The 14050-nt window shown below is 43.0% G+C and overlaps 1 protein-coding gene across 1 annotated transcript in view; it reads left to right on the top strand.

Moving 5' to 3' along the window:
• Positions 1-1749: 1749 nt before the first annotated feature.
• Positions 1750-14050, top strand: part of LOC124777519 (serpin B6-like) — a 90680-nt gene continuing 78379 nt past the window's right edge. The window contains exon 1 of the mRNA XM_047252965.1: positions 1750-1858. The gene's annotated coding sequence lies outside the window, so the exon portion shown is untranslated. The remainder of the gene's footprint in view (positions 1859-14050) is intronic.

Here is a 14050-nt window from a genome sequence, read left to right as displayed (position 1 = left end):
TGCTAACTATGCCTATCTGTAGTTAGTGCCTTCAGTAGTTTGAATCTTTTATTTAGCTGCCAGTAGTCGCGCTCGTTGTATTGCAGTAGTTAGAGTAACGAAGATTTTTGTGAGGTAAGTGATTTGTGAAAGGTATAGGTTAATGTTAGTCGGGGCCATTCTTTTGTAGGGATTATTGAAAGTCAGATTGTGTTGCGCGAAAAATATTGTGTCAGTTTAGTGTTGATCAGAATAGGTAAAGAGCGAAATGTCTGAGTACGTTCAGTTCTGCTCAGCTGTTTGAAAATCAAATAATGTAAGAGGTCTATCAGCACAGTAATTCATTAAATTTTTTAAGGGGACGTTTCAACGACTTGCAGACATTTGAAACATGTTCGCATTATTCCCTGGCTTACATTAGACACAGACAGCTAGAGTACATTAATTCCATCCCGGGGGGTTCGGGGTGGCGGCAGGAAGGGCATTTGGAAACCCTCTGCAACACAGCCAAATCGATAGTAACAAGGCCGACCCCGCCTTGCAGCAGAAATAAGGCTTCGAGAAAACGATGATGATCAGTTAGGTAAGTCGGAGACATTTTGCGTTAATGGGCTATGGCAGGAGACGGTTGAGGCGAGTGCCTTTGCTAACAGTACGACATAGCCTAGGGCAAGTTCCTGGGCCCGACGCCATATTGATTGGACCTCAGACGATTGGAAAACCGTGGCCTGGTCAGGTCAGATTCGATTTCAGTTGGTAAGAGCTGATGGTAGAGATTGAGTGTGACGAAGTCATAGATCCAAGTTGTCAGCAAGGCACTGTGCAAGCAGGTGGTGGCTGAATAATGGTGTGGGCTGTGTTTATTATGAAAAGGACTGTGTCAGCTGGTCTAGCTGAAGCGATCGTTAACTAGAAACGGTTATGCTCGCCTACTTGGAGACCATTACAGCCATTCACGGATTTCATGTTCACAAACAACGACGGGATTTTTATGGATGACAATGCACCATGTCACTGGGCCACAACTGTTCGCAACTGGTTTGAAGAATATTCTGGACAATTCGAGCAAATGATTTGGCCTCCCAGAATCCCATCGAACATTTATGCGACGTAATCGAGGGGTCGGCTCATCCTGCCCCAGCAATACTTTCGCAATTATGGGCGGCTATAGAAGTAACACGTCTCAGTGTTTCTGAAGGGTCTTCCAAGGACTTGTTGAGTCCATGCCGTATTGAGCTGCTGCAGTATGTCAGGATAAAGGAGGTCCGACACGATATTAACATGTATTCCAAAACTATTGTCATCTCAGTATATTGTTTGGAAGCCAAATGAAGCAGACAACTGCTGCTGGAGTGTGATGAGACTGCAAATGACTTTCACCAGCTCGTGCCGTGAACCAACGATACTGTGTCTCGTCACGGTAAATATCAGGTCTGTGTGTACGTCAACGTTAGCTGGCTCCTCTAGCGTGCCGATGGCTGTACCCTCTTCAAACATTTCTATTCGACTGACACACTCACGCTTCTTTGAAAGAGCCAGCAGCGAGGAAACTGTTTTGGGTGTCGAGTGGTAGAACACTGCTAAAGAGCTGTGAACAGCTCGAAGTGACCTTGACTTTCAGGTACTGAGAGCACGTCGGCAGCGAAGCGAGGAGAATAGCGTGGTAATGGGTTTCGCGCTACAAGGTGACGTCAAAGCCTCTCCGCGTCGAAAGTAGCAGGTATATACGCTGCGATTACGGCCATGATGGTAGTTAGTCGCAGATTGTGCCGAGACGTGTCTCCTGGTAGTTAGTCGCAGATTGTGCCGAGACGTGTCTCCTGGTAGTTAGTCGCAGATTGTGCCGAGACGTGTCTCCTGTCTCGCTGTACGTTTTCTTGTAAGTAATGCTTTCGACTGCTGATAGCTACGTAACAATGCAGTCGCACGGAATTAAACGATGTTTAGCTCATCTGTTAACCGTATGAGCATCGCGCAACATGCCACGATGTAAAATCAGTGACTCTACTGATATAAAGGTTTTGAGTCAGCTGCACGATGAAGGCTAAGCAGTATTTATTGGAAATAAGGCCTACCAATTACGCAAAACATTTCTTCATATAGATCCATATGTGTAGCAGCACGTATGTGCCCTCGTCAGTGGATTTCCTTTGTTCATTGGGTGATATGCGAACTTGTTTCAAGTGATAACTAAGCTACGAAAATTATGGCTAAAAAGTTTTTTTTTCTTGTCATTCACTACCGTACCCTAAGTTTACGTTATAGGGTTATGCAGGATTCTCTGCACGTTATAGAGACTGGTAGCTTGTCATCTGCAACTAAGTGCTGTTAATGTGAATTTGGTTGGCGAGCTGACACATCACTTCATATCAAAGATAATTTTTTCGTGTGAAAATATTTCACGCCTCTTTATTTGCGTTTTAGTAAATCCTTTTTCATCCGCGTTGCCATGAGTTATTGAGAACCACACAGAAATGCTACTCATATTTTGCAAAACTTCGTTAGAGAAAAACATTTTTCACTTTGCCGGAACACCCTGCAATATAAATTTAAACTAAGGACAACAAGAAGCCAAGACTGCATTTAGGTCTAATTGTCATAGACTAGTTATTACTTAAAACACGTCCACATAACACAGAGGTGAACAAAGAAAACCCACTGTCGATGACCCAAATATGTTGAAATGTGTTTGGGTCTTTACGAAGGAGCAGTGCTTTGGATGCTAGGCGGACGTTACAGCAATAAATTTATCTGCAGGCACGGCCAATGTGAAAGCAGAAAATCCAACAGACGAATAAGCAGTATTTGTTTGTAATATGATTATCCTCTGAGCTGGGGCCATCTAGAAAGTACTTGTCACGACGAACAGGTGCTAACTGAGAGATCACGTTTTACTACTCCAACTGCAGATATGTTATTTGTCGCAGCTGATAAACAAGCTATAGAACCTGGTGCACAAATACGACTTGTGACCATCCATAGAGATCGCTGAATACATCTAATGTGACTTACACCAAACTGTTACTGTTTTTCTGTTCCTTAATTGTCAGTCTTTCATTTATTAGTTATTTATGTGAATCAGAAAATCCAGAACATCAGAACTGTACCGATACAAGAATACACTAAAAAAGAGGACACTCACCACGAAGAAATTATTCAAATAGAACGGGTATCGGTAGATGTGATGTACATGTACAAAAAAACAAAAGATTACAATTTCTAAAAAATTGGATGATTTATTCAAGACAAAGAGCTTCGCAAACTCAGCAAGTCAGTAACTAGTGGGTCCATCTCTGGTCTGTATTCAAGCACTTATTAGACTTGGCATTGATTGACAGTTTCTAGATGTTCTCCTGAGGGATGTCGTGCCAAATTCTGTCCAACTGCAAGTTAGATGTCAAAATATCGGCCTTGTTGGAGAGCCCTGTCCATAATACTCCAAACGTACTCAATTGGGGAGATATTCGGCGATCTTGCTGGCCAAAGGAGGGTTTGGCAAGCACGAAGACAAGCCCTAGAGTCTCTCGCCGTTTGCGGGTGGGCATTATCTTGCTGAAATGTAAGGCCAGAATGGCTTCTTACTGAGGGCAACAAAACAAGGCTAGAATGTTGTTTACGTTCTGCTGTGCTGTACGGGGTCCCTGCTATACGTTGAAATGTCACTCGGGACCATCACTCCCGGGTATTGGGCAGTAGGTCAGCATCAGTCTGTTTAGTATCCCACCGCTGCCTCTCCACACACGTCTTATTGGGCCTCAGTTCGAAGCGGAACTCATCACAATTCTACTTCAGTCAGTGAGATTCCAGGTCGAAGACTTGTCTGGAGACGCCCGGACAATGGTGGGATATGAACGTGACCGTCGCCCGCCGCATGGCTCGACAACCAGGCGTGATGGTCTGGGGAGCTCTTAATTAATTTTTGATAAGATCTTATGGGACCAAACTGCTTAGGTCTTCGGTCCCTAAGCTTACACACTACTTAATCTGACTTATACAAACTTACGCTATGGACTACACAGACACCCAAGCCTGAGGAAGGACTCGAACCCCCGACGGGGGGAGCAGTGCGGACCGTGGGGACTGGTTGTTGTGGTGTCCTCATCATGTTTTCATCCTCGTCACCGGCGCGCAAGTCGCCCAATGTGGCGTCGAATGAAATAAGATTTGCACTTGGCGGCCGAACTTACCCGGATGCGGCCTTCCGGCCAACGATACCATACGCTCATTTCCAAACGTTCCCAATGAAATGTCAAAAATTTGTCTTTCCTACAGTTCAAGATTTTGATAGGTCGGTTATAACATTTTTGCCACTGAACAGACCTTTTTTTAAATTTTTGGTCTCAATACGCTTTGAGGTCCCTGAAGTAAGATACAAAGCCGCAGAAACAGTAATCCATTCATATCTGTAACTGTCATTGCTATGTATGAATGTGTCGTAACATTAATCGATTGCACAAAACCCTCTGTCTTTTTTCGTCTCGAAATGGTGAAATGTGGTTTGCTCATAGTTCTTTCACGAAATGTGACTGATCAGCGTTAGATACAGCAGATGTAAGGATAAGAGCAATCTTCATGTCAGCTATGAGTCAATAGCACCTCCTCTACGCTTTTATCTGAAGTAAATTTCATTGGTTTGCGACTTTATATATTGTATGACTTCTTTAATCTGCTTAATCAGCTCGAAGAAGATCTGAATGCCGCTATGTTCAACTCAGGTGCGATTCGGAATGGCACAGTCTCATAGATCTCAACCGGTAACATTGCGTTGCCTCTCAGGAACAGCTCTGAATGGTTCGTATATCGAGAAAGGTTCTCTAAAGAATTGTTGTTCATGTTGAAACTCCTTGGCAAAGTAAAACTTTGTACCGGACGGAGTCTCGAATTCGGCACCTTTGGTTTTCGCGGGAGTGTTCTACCGGGAGAAAGGATATCCCTGAGACGTGGCTTAGGCACAGCCTGGGGGCATTTCCAAAATGAATGTTTCCACTCTGCAGCGGCGAGTGCGCTGATATGAAACTTCCTGGCAGATTAAAACTGTGTACCGGACGGAGTCTTGAACGAAGGACTTTTGCTTTCAGAGGGTAAGTGCTCTACGGACTGCGCCTTTCTTCCAGGAGTGCTAGTCTTCCAAGGATCGTAGGAAAGCTTCTGTCAAGTTCAGAAGATAGGAGACGAGGTACTGGCGGAAGTAAAGCTGTCAGGATAGGGTGTGAGTTGTGCTTGAATAGCTCCCAGTTGGTAGAGCACTTGCTCATAAAAAACAAAGGTCCCGAGTTCGAATCTAGGCACGACACACGCTTTTAATCTGCCAGAAAGTTTCACACCATCCCATACTCCGCTGAAGAGTGAAAAATTTTTAATTCTATCGTTCATGTTGTTTATTCAAGATTAGAGGTTTATGTTAGCTTATTAAGGAGAGGTAATGGGACTTTGGGGATAATGCCACTGGACAGGGCAGGTTTTAAGGACGATCGGTTTGACATTATTGACTCTCCACGTTCAGGAAGACCTACGGGGTTTGATGATGATTGTTTAAACGCTTTAACCCACAATGATCCAAGTCAGTGTACAAGAGAACTGGCACATGTGATGAACTGTGATCATTCCACCCTCATGCGACATTTGTATGCAATGGCAAAGAGTAAAAAATCGGGTGTATGGCTACTGCATGCTCTAAGCCAAAACCACAAAAATCTGCAGTGGCCATATGGACATTTCTGCATGCTCGTCATCAATTGGTCTGTAAACAACACCGACCATTCATATCCTGTATCGTTACGAGAAACGGTCTCTTTCTGCTAACTAAGAAAAAGAAAGGAACGGTTTAGCCCAAAAAAAAATCAAAAACTCCAGAACAAAGACCTGTTTGTGTCTATGTATGTGTGTGTATTGCACCGCGGACCTAGAAACGACGGAGAGGCTTCGTCCCGCCATAGCCCTCAGTGGTTCACAACCACACAACAGGCCACAGCAGTCCACCCACCTCACCGCCGCCCCACACTGAACCCAGAGTTATTGCGCACTTCGCCCCCCCCCCCCTCCCCCCGGGAACGTCTCATACCATACGAGCGTAACCCCAATGTGTGCGTGGTAGAGTAATTATGGTGAACGCGTACGCGGAGAAAGTGTTTGCGCAGCAATCACCGACATAGTGTAACTGAGGCGGAATAAAGGGAACCAGCCCGCATTCGTCGAGGCAGATGGACAACCGCCTTAAAAACCATTCACAGGCTGGCCGGCACACCAGACCTCGACACTAATCCGCTGGACGGATTCGTGCCGGGGACCGGCACGCCTTCCCGCTCGGGAAGCAGCGCGTGAGACCGCGCGGCTAGCCAGACGGGCACAAAGACTTGTGGTCACCCACAAAACAGATGTCATGCATCTGGTGGAAAAGCGACGATATGGTGTACTACGAATTACTTCCCCGAGCTGTAATCATCACTGTTGACATTTATTGTCAACAACTGAGAAGTCATCCAGGCGCAATCCAAGAACAACGACGAAGAATTTCCAGAATGAGATTTTCACTCTGCAGCGGAGTGTGCGCTGATATGAAACTTCCTGGCAGATTAAAACTGTGTGCCCGACCGAGACTCGAACTCGGGACCTTTGCCTAGGAGACGAGGTACTGGCAGAAGTAAAGCTGTGTGTACCGGGCGTGAGTCGTGCTTCGGTAGCTCAGTTGGTAGAGCACTTGCCCGCGAAAGGCAAAGGTCCCGAGTTCGAGTCTCGGTCGGGCACACAGTTTTAATCTGCCAGGAAGTTTCAACGACGAAGAAGACTGCGTGAGGTGATGCTACTACACGATAATGACCGCTCGTTATTGTTGGGTTGGGAAGTTACTCCACACCCATTTTGTTCACCTGATCTTGCGACCTCAAATTTTCAGCTTTTCCTTTCTCAGTCGGTCAATCTTTAAGCAGCTACCTTTCTGGATGATAATGCGCTCCGAACGTAACTCAAACGTGGGATCGAAACGTTACTTCAGCATTGGCAGACTGTTATAAATAGCGAAAGACAATCTATTATTGATGACTAAAACCTCTGTTATGTGTATCTGTTACGTTCATTACACTTCTGGAAAAACGCTACGAACTTACGCACCAACCTATGAATATTCAATTAATAAAATGAAGAAACAGTTACTTAAGCGATTGTTGTGCTGTTTCTTCATTTTACAAAATGGACTTACACAGTCGCGGCTACTCCATAAGAAGAACTGTGCGATATTAAATGAATTGCAGATTTGAGTGAACAGTAACTGTGGACAGTTCAGACGAGAACTGCAAACAGCTTTACAAATTACATGTTATCTTTTTACCGATGTACCGTTCACCAAGGAGAAGCGCCTATCACATTGCTTTGGAGACGGCGGCACTGAAACCTGCTTGTTTTTCAGGCTTGTAGACGATGGTTTTTTTCGCAATCTTGTCGAAAATTGGCATTTTGTGAACTGTGGCTGTAATACTATAAGGTTTATAACTGAAACAGAAACTAGCCACAAGTAAGGTTTACAATGTTTATGTTAATCAAACCATAACCGGTTTCGGATTTCTCACAAATCCATCTTCAAATGGTTGTCAGAGTTTTCCTTGTTTTCTTGCTTGGGCTTGTTTTGTATTCGTAATTGGTATTCTGCACTACGATAAATAGAAATCTTTTTATTCAGAATTTGATAACATTTACCAGAGATTTAGTTCTTTTGGGCTCTATTAAAATATTCAAGAAAAGATTTTAAACGCAGTAAAAGGTGAAATGTGGTGAAAAGATATGTGCTGTATCATTCTGAGTGACGAAACTGCTAAATGTTGTTTTTATGAATTTTAAAATTGAAAAATTTGTCGACGTGGACTATGTAGTGCTGTTCAGATTTTACACCACACCATTCTCCGTTGAATCACAGCAACAACCATCTGAAGATGAAGTTGTAACAAATTCGGAACTGGTTTGGTTCAAATAAACCTTCATAAACCATACTTGTGGGTGGTTGCTGTTTCAGTTATAAAGCTGATATTTTTGTTGTTTGGCTCATGGTAGTGAGAATTTGAATAACTTTTTAGAATATCTGAAATCAATACGTCCGAATAGTCGGTTGGCTATGGCAGTGGAAAAGGTTGGCTGCCTTCCTTTCGTAGATGTGTTGGTCAGGAGGAAGGTTGACGTTACGTTGGCTCAAGCCGTTAATAGAAAGCATACTCTCTTGTATCTACAGGCTGATAGTTGTACCAGTTGATTCGGGGATAATTCGTGTCCCGTTTTACAAGGACCACGTCATCTCAGGCCCTGAGGGTTTGTCAGCTAATTTACCCAATCTTGAAGTCACCTTTCGTCAAAATTCTTATAGTGAAAGACAGATCAGACATGCGTTGCGCTATCGGTCACCCTCTTACTGGTTGAGTGATGATTGCACCGAGGTGACAACAAAGTCTACATCTATGTCTACATATACATATATACTCCGCTAGCCACCAAGCGGTGTGTGAAAGGCACAATTCGCGCCAGTCATATTTCCCCCCTTGGGTTCCACTCGCGGATCGTGCGGGGGAAAAACAATTCTCTGAACGCCTCAGTACGAGCTCTAATTTCCCCTATCTTTGAATGCTGATCATTGCGCGATTTGGAAGTTGGTGGTAATAATATATGCTCTACATCCTCGGTGAAGATCGGATTTCCGAATTTAGTGAGCAGCCCCTTCCGTTTAGAGCGCCGTCTATCTGGAATTGTGTCCCACTTCAAACTTTCTATGAGAGTTGTAACGCTCACGCGATGGCTAAATGTACCAGTCACGAATCTTGCGGCTCTTCTTTGGACCTTCTCAATCTCTTGAATAAGACCCAACTGGTAAGCGTCTCATACAGACGAACAATACTCTAATACTGGACGAACTAAGGTATTGTAAGCTATTTCCTTTGTTGAAGGACTACTTCGCTTCAGGATTCTACCAATAAACGGCAATCTAGAGTTCGCATTACCCGTTACTTGTGTAATCTGATCATTCCATTTGAGATCATTTCGAATAGTCATACTCAGATACTTGACGGATGTTACTACTTCCAAATACTGGGCATTTATTTTGTACTCGTACATTAATGGGGATTTTCGCCTTGTTATGCGCAGTATGGTACCCTTACTAATATTGAGAGATAACCGCCAGTCACTACACCACGCATTTATTTTCTGCAAATCCACATTGATTTGTTCACAACTTTCGTGGGATACTACTTTCCTGTAGACTACAGATCATCGGCAAACAGTCTAATGCCGCTGTCAATACCTTCAACCAGATCGTTTATGTTGTTGTTGTTGTGGTCTTCAGTCATGAGACTGGTTTGATGCAGCTCTCCATGCTACTCTATCCTGTGCAAGCTTCTTCATCTCCCAGTACCTACTGCAACCTACGTCCTTCTGAATCAGCTTAGTGTATTCATCTCTTGGTCTCCCTCTACGATTTTTACCCTCCACCCTGCCCTCCAATACTAAATTGGTGATCCCTTGATGCCTCAAAACATGTCCTACCAACCGATCCCTTCTTCTAGTCAAGTTGTGCCACAAACTTCTCTTCTCCCCAATCCTATTCAATACCTCCTCATTAGTTACGTGATCTACGCACCTTATCTTCAGCATTCTTCTGTAGCACCACATTTCGAAAGCTTCTATTCTCTTCTTGTCCAAACTAGTTATCGTCCATGTTTCACTTCCGTACATGGCTACACTCCATACAAATACTTTCAGAAACGACTTCCTGACACTTAAATCTATACTCGATGTTAACAAATTTCTCTTCTTCAGAAACGATTTCCTTGCCATTGCCAGTGTACATTTTATATCCTCTCTACTTCAACCATCATCAGTTATTTTACTCCCTAATAGCAAAACTCCTTTACTACTTTAAGTGTCTCATTTCCTAATCTAATTCCCTCAACATCACCCGATTTAGTTTGACTACATTCCATTATCCTCGATTTACTTTTGTTGATGTTCATCTTTTATCCTCCTTTCAAGACACTGTCCATTCCGTTCAACTGCTCTTCCAAGTCCTTTGCTGTCTTTGACAGAATTACAATGTCATCAGCGAACCTCAAAGTTTTTATTTCTTCTCCATGGATTTTAATGCCTACTCCGAATTTTTCTTTTGTTTCCTTTACTGCTTGCTCAATATACAGATTGAATAACATCGGGGAGAGGCTACAACCCTGTCTTACTCCTTTCCCAACCACTGCTTCCCTTTCAGCCCTCGACTCTTATAACTGCCATTTGGTTTCTGTACAAATTGTAAATAGCCTTTCGCTCCCTGTATTTTACCCCTGCCACCTTCAGAATTTGAAAGAGAGTATTCCAGTTAACATTGTCAAAAGCTTTCTCTAAGTCTACAAATGCTAGAAACGTAGGTTTGCTTTTTCTTAATCTTTCTCCTAAGATAAGTCGCAAGGTTAGTATTGCCTCATGTGTTCCAACATTTCTACGGAATCCAAACTGATCTTCCCCGAGGTCCGCTTCCACCAGTTTTTCCATTCGTCTGTAAAGAATTCGCGTTAGTATTTTGCAGCTGTGACTTATTAAACTGATAGTTGGGTAATTTTCACATCTGTCAACACCTGCTTTCTTTGGGATTGGAATTATTATATTCTTCTTGAAGTCTGAGGGTATTTCGCCTGTCTCATACATCTTGCTCACCAGATGGTAGAGTTTTGTCATGACTGGCTCTCCCAAGGCCATCAGTAGTTCTAATGGAATGTTGTCTACTCCCGTGGCGTTGTTTCGACTCAGGTCTTTCAGTGCTCTGTCAAACTCTTCACGCAGTACCTTATCTCCCATTTCGTCTTCATCTACATCCTCTTCCATTTCCGTAATATTGTCCTCAAGTACATCGCCCTTGTATAAACCCTCTATATACTCCTTCCACCTTTCTGCCTTCCCTTCTTTGCTTAGAACTGGGTTGCCATCTGAGCTCTTGATATTCATACAAGTGGTTCTCTTTTCTCCAAAGGTCTCTTTAATTTTCCTGTAGGCAGTATCTATCTTACCCCTAGTGAGACAAGCCTCTACATCCTTACATTTGTGCTCTAGCCATCCCTGCTTAGCCATTTTGCACTTCCTGTCGATCTCATTTTTGAGACGTTTGTATTCCTTTTTGCCTGCTTCATTTACTGCATTTTTATATTTTCTCCTTTCATCGATTAAATTCAATATTTCTTCTGTTACCCAAGGACTTCTATTCGCCCTCGTCTTTTTACCTACTTGATCCTCTGCTGCCTTCACTACTTCATCCCTCAGAGCTACCCATTCTTCTTGTACTGTATTTCTTTCCCCCATTCCTGTCAATTGTTCCCTTATGCTCTCCCTGAAACTCTGAGCAACCTCTGGTTCTTTCAGTTTATCCAGGTCCCATCTCCTTAAATTCCCACCTTTTTGCAGTTTCTTCAGTTTCAATCTGCAGTTCATAACCAATAGATTGTGGTCAGAATCCACATCTGCCCCTGGAAATGTGTTACAATTTAAAACCTGGTTCCTAAATCTCTGTCTTACCATTATATAATCCATCTGATACCTTTTAGTATCTCCAGGATTCTTCCAGGTATACAACCTTCTTTTATGATTCTTGAACCAAGTGTTAGCTATGATTAAGTTATGCTCTGTGCAAAATTGTACAAGGCGGCTTGCTCTTTCATTTCTTCCCCCCAATCCATATTCACCTATTATGTTTCCTTCTCCCCCTTTTCCTACTGACGAATTCCAGTCACCCATGACTATTAAATTTTCGTCGCCCTTCACTACCTGAATAATTTCTTTTATCTCGTCATACATTTCATCAATTTCTTCATCATCTGCAGAGCTAGTTGGCATATAAACTTGTACTACTGTAGTAGGCATGGGCTTTGTGTCTATCTTGGCCACAATAATGCGTTCACTATGCTGTTTGTAGTAGCTAACCCGCACTCCTATTTTTTTATTCATTATTAAACCCACTCCTGCATTACCCTTATTTGATTTTGTATTTATAACCCTGTAATCACCTGACCAAAAGTCTTGTTCCTCCTGCCACCGAACTTCAATAACGACGTCCTCTTGAGTAGTCCCCACCCGGAGATCCGAATGGGGGTCTATTTTACCTCCGGAATATTTTACCCAAGAGGACGCCATCATCATTTAATCATACAGTAAAGCTGCATGTCCTCGGGAAAAATTACGGCTGTAGTTTCCCTTTGCTTTCAGCCGTTCGCAGTACCAGCACAGCAAGGCCGTTTTGGTTAATGTTACAAGGCCAGATCAGTCAATCATCCAGACTGTTGCCCCTGCAACTACTGAAAAGGCTGTTGCCCCTCTTCAGGAACCACATGTTTGTCTGGCCTCTCAACAGATACCCCTCCGTTGTGGTTGCACCTACGGTACGGCCATCTGTATCGCTGAGGCACGCAAGCCTCCCCACCAACGACAAGGTCCATGGTTCATGGGGGAGGATCGTTTCTATAAATCGTAAAAAGCAGAGGACTTATTACACTGCCCTGGGGCACACCTGAAGTAACGCTTGTTTCTGTTGAAGTCACTCCGTTCAGGATGACATACTGCTCCCTGTCTGTTAGAAACTTTCTATCCAACCACATATGTCATCGGATAGACCGTAAGCGTGCACTGTTTGGAGCAAGCGACAGTGCGTAACTGAGTCGAACGCCTTTCGAAAGTCGAGAAATATGGCATCAACCTGGGAGCCTGTATCTAGAGCCTGTTGTATATCATGCACAAAGAGGACCAGCTGTGTCCCGCATGACCGCTGTTTCATAAAACTGTGCTGGTCTATTTCCCGCACCCATGAAGCGTTTCCAACAAGATCAGCAGTATTTTGCAGAAATATGAGGTAAAATGTCGTTTTCGACCACCGTCTAAAATTAGGATCCTTTTAAGCTTGTTTTGCGTACAGCGGTGTCCATCATGCCCCTTGCGGTTCTTACATGTCTTATAATGACCTGATTATCAGCACCGTGGAAGACTAGTGTACTGAGCGTAAACATGACACATGCTTACAACATCTGAGCAAATCTGATACTGCAGAAAACTGTCTTGGTCCCTTGTCTTATGGAACATAACAACGCGGAGATTTTAAAATGCGCTTCCAGCTATTGTGTTATTGTTATTAAGGAAGCAGTTGGAATTAAATTAGCAAGTAATCTTATAAATAAAAATGGAGATTTTTGCTTACATTCTGAGTGGAATCCTTCTCTCTTGGAGTCCTACTCTCTCACTTGTCAAAAAAACGGAGGGAAAGAGTTAATGCTAGCTCACCCTTTGGTTATTAATTTTCGCATTCACCACAACAAAATGTACAATAAGATGAATACTGAACATAGGACATTATGTGACATAAACAAGATACTTTTAACTGCAAATGCCCTCATTGTCAGAGCAGACAAAGGCAACACCGCTGTTGTCATATATGAATCAGACTATATTAGCAAAACTTATGAATTCTTCAGAAAGAATAACATAAAGGAAAAAGCATATGACCCTACTCCCAATTTCCATGATAAAATTAAAAAGTTGCTTAAAAATTGCAACTTCTTGTTGACACCATTAGAAGCAAAGCATTGTGTAGTGATGAAACCATCAGCGCCAAAACTGAGATCACAGCCTAAGATCCACAAACCAGAATGTCCGATATGTCCCATTGTGAACTCCACCAATAGTCCAAGCTATAAAATCATCAAGAAACATAATGATATTATGTGCAAGGCTTATGTATTTGAAAAAACTTCTCCATCAAAAACAGTTATGAGCTCATCAATAGTATAAAAGATATCCCCATCTCAGTCACAGCTAACTTTGCATCTCTTGACATAGTCAACCTGTACACAAACATACCTGTCAAGGAAACAATTTGGTTGGTAAGAAATAACTTACTCAAACATGGGATAATGGGTAGAGCCTGAAATCTATGAACTAATAGAGATCCTGGAGCTTATATTGTCACACAACTACTTCCTGTTCAACAACAAGTTTTACATACAGGAAGATGGACTGGCAATGGGCAGTAGCCTTGCAGGCTTGCAAGCAGACATATATATTAATAAACTTG

Source organism: Schistocerca piceifrons, chromosome 2 (assembly GCF_021461385.2).
Source record: "Schistocerca piceifrons isolate TAMUIC-IGC-003096 chromosome 2, iqSchPice1.1, whole genome shotgun sequence".
NCBI classification, from domain to species: Eukaryota; Metazoa; Arthropoda; class Insecta; order Orthoptera; family Acrididae; genus Schistocerca; species Schistocerca piceifrons.
The sequence above is the reverse complement of the archived record's forward strand: the minus strand, read 5'-3'. Positions and strand labels throughout refer to the sequence as shown.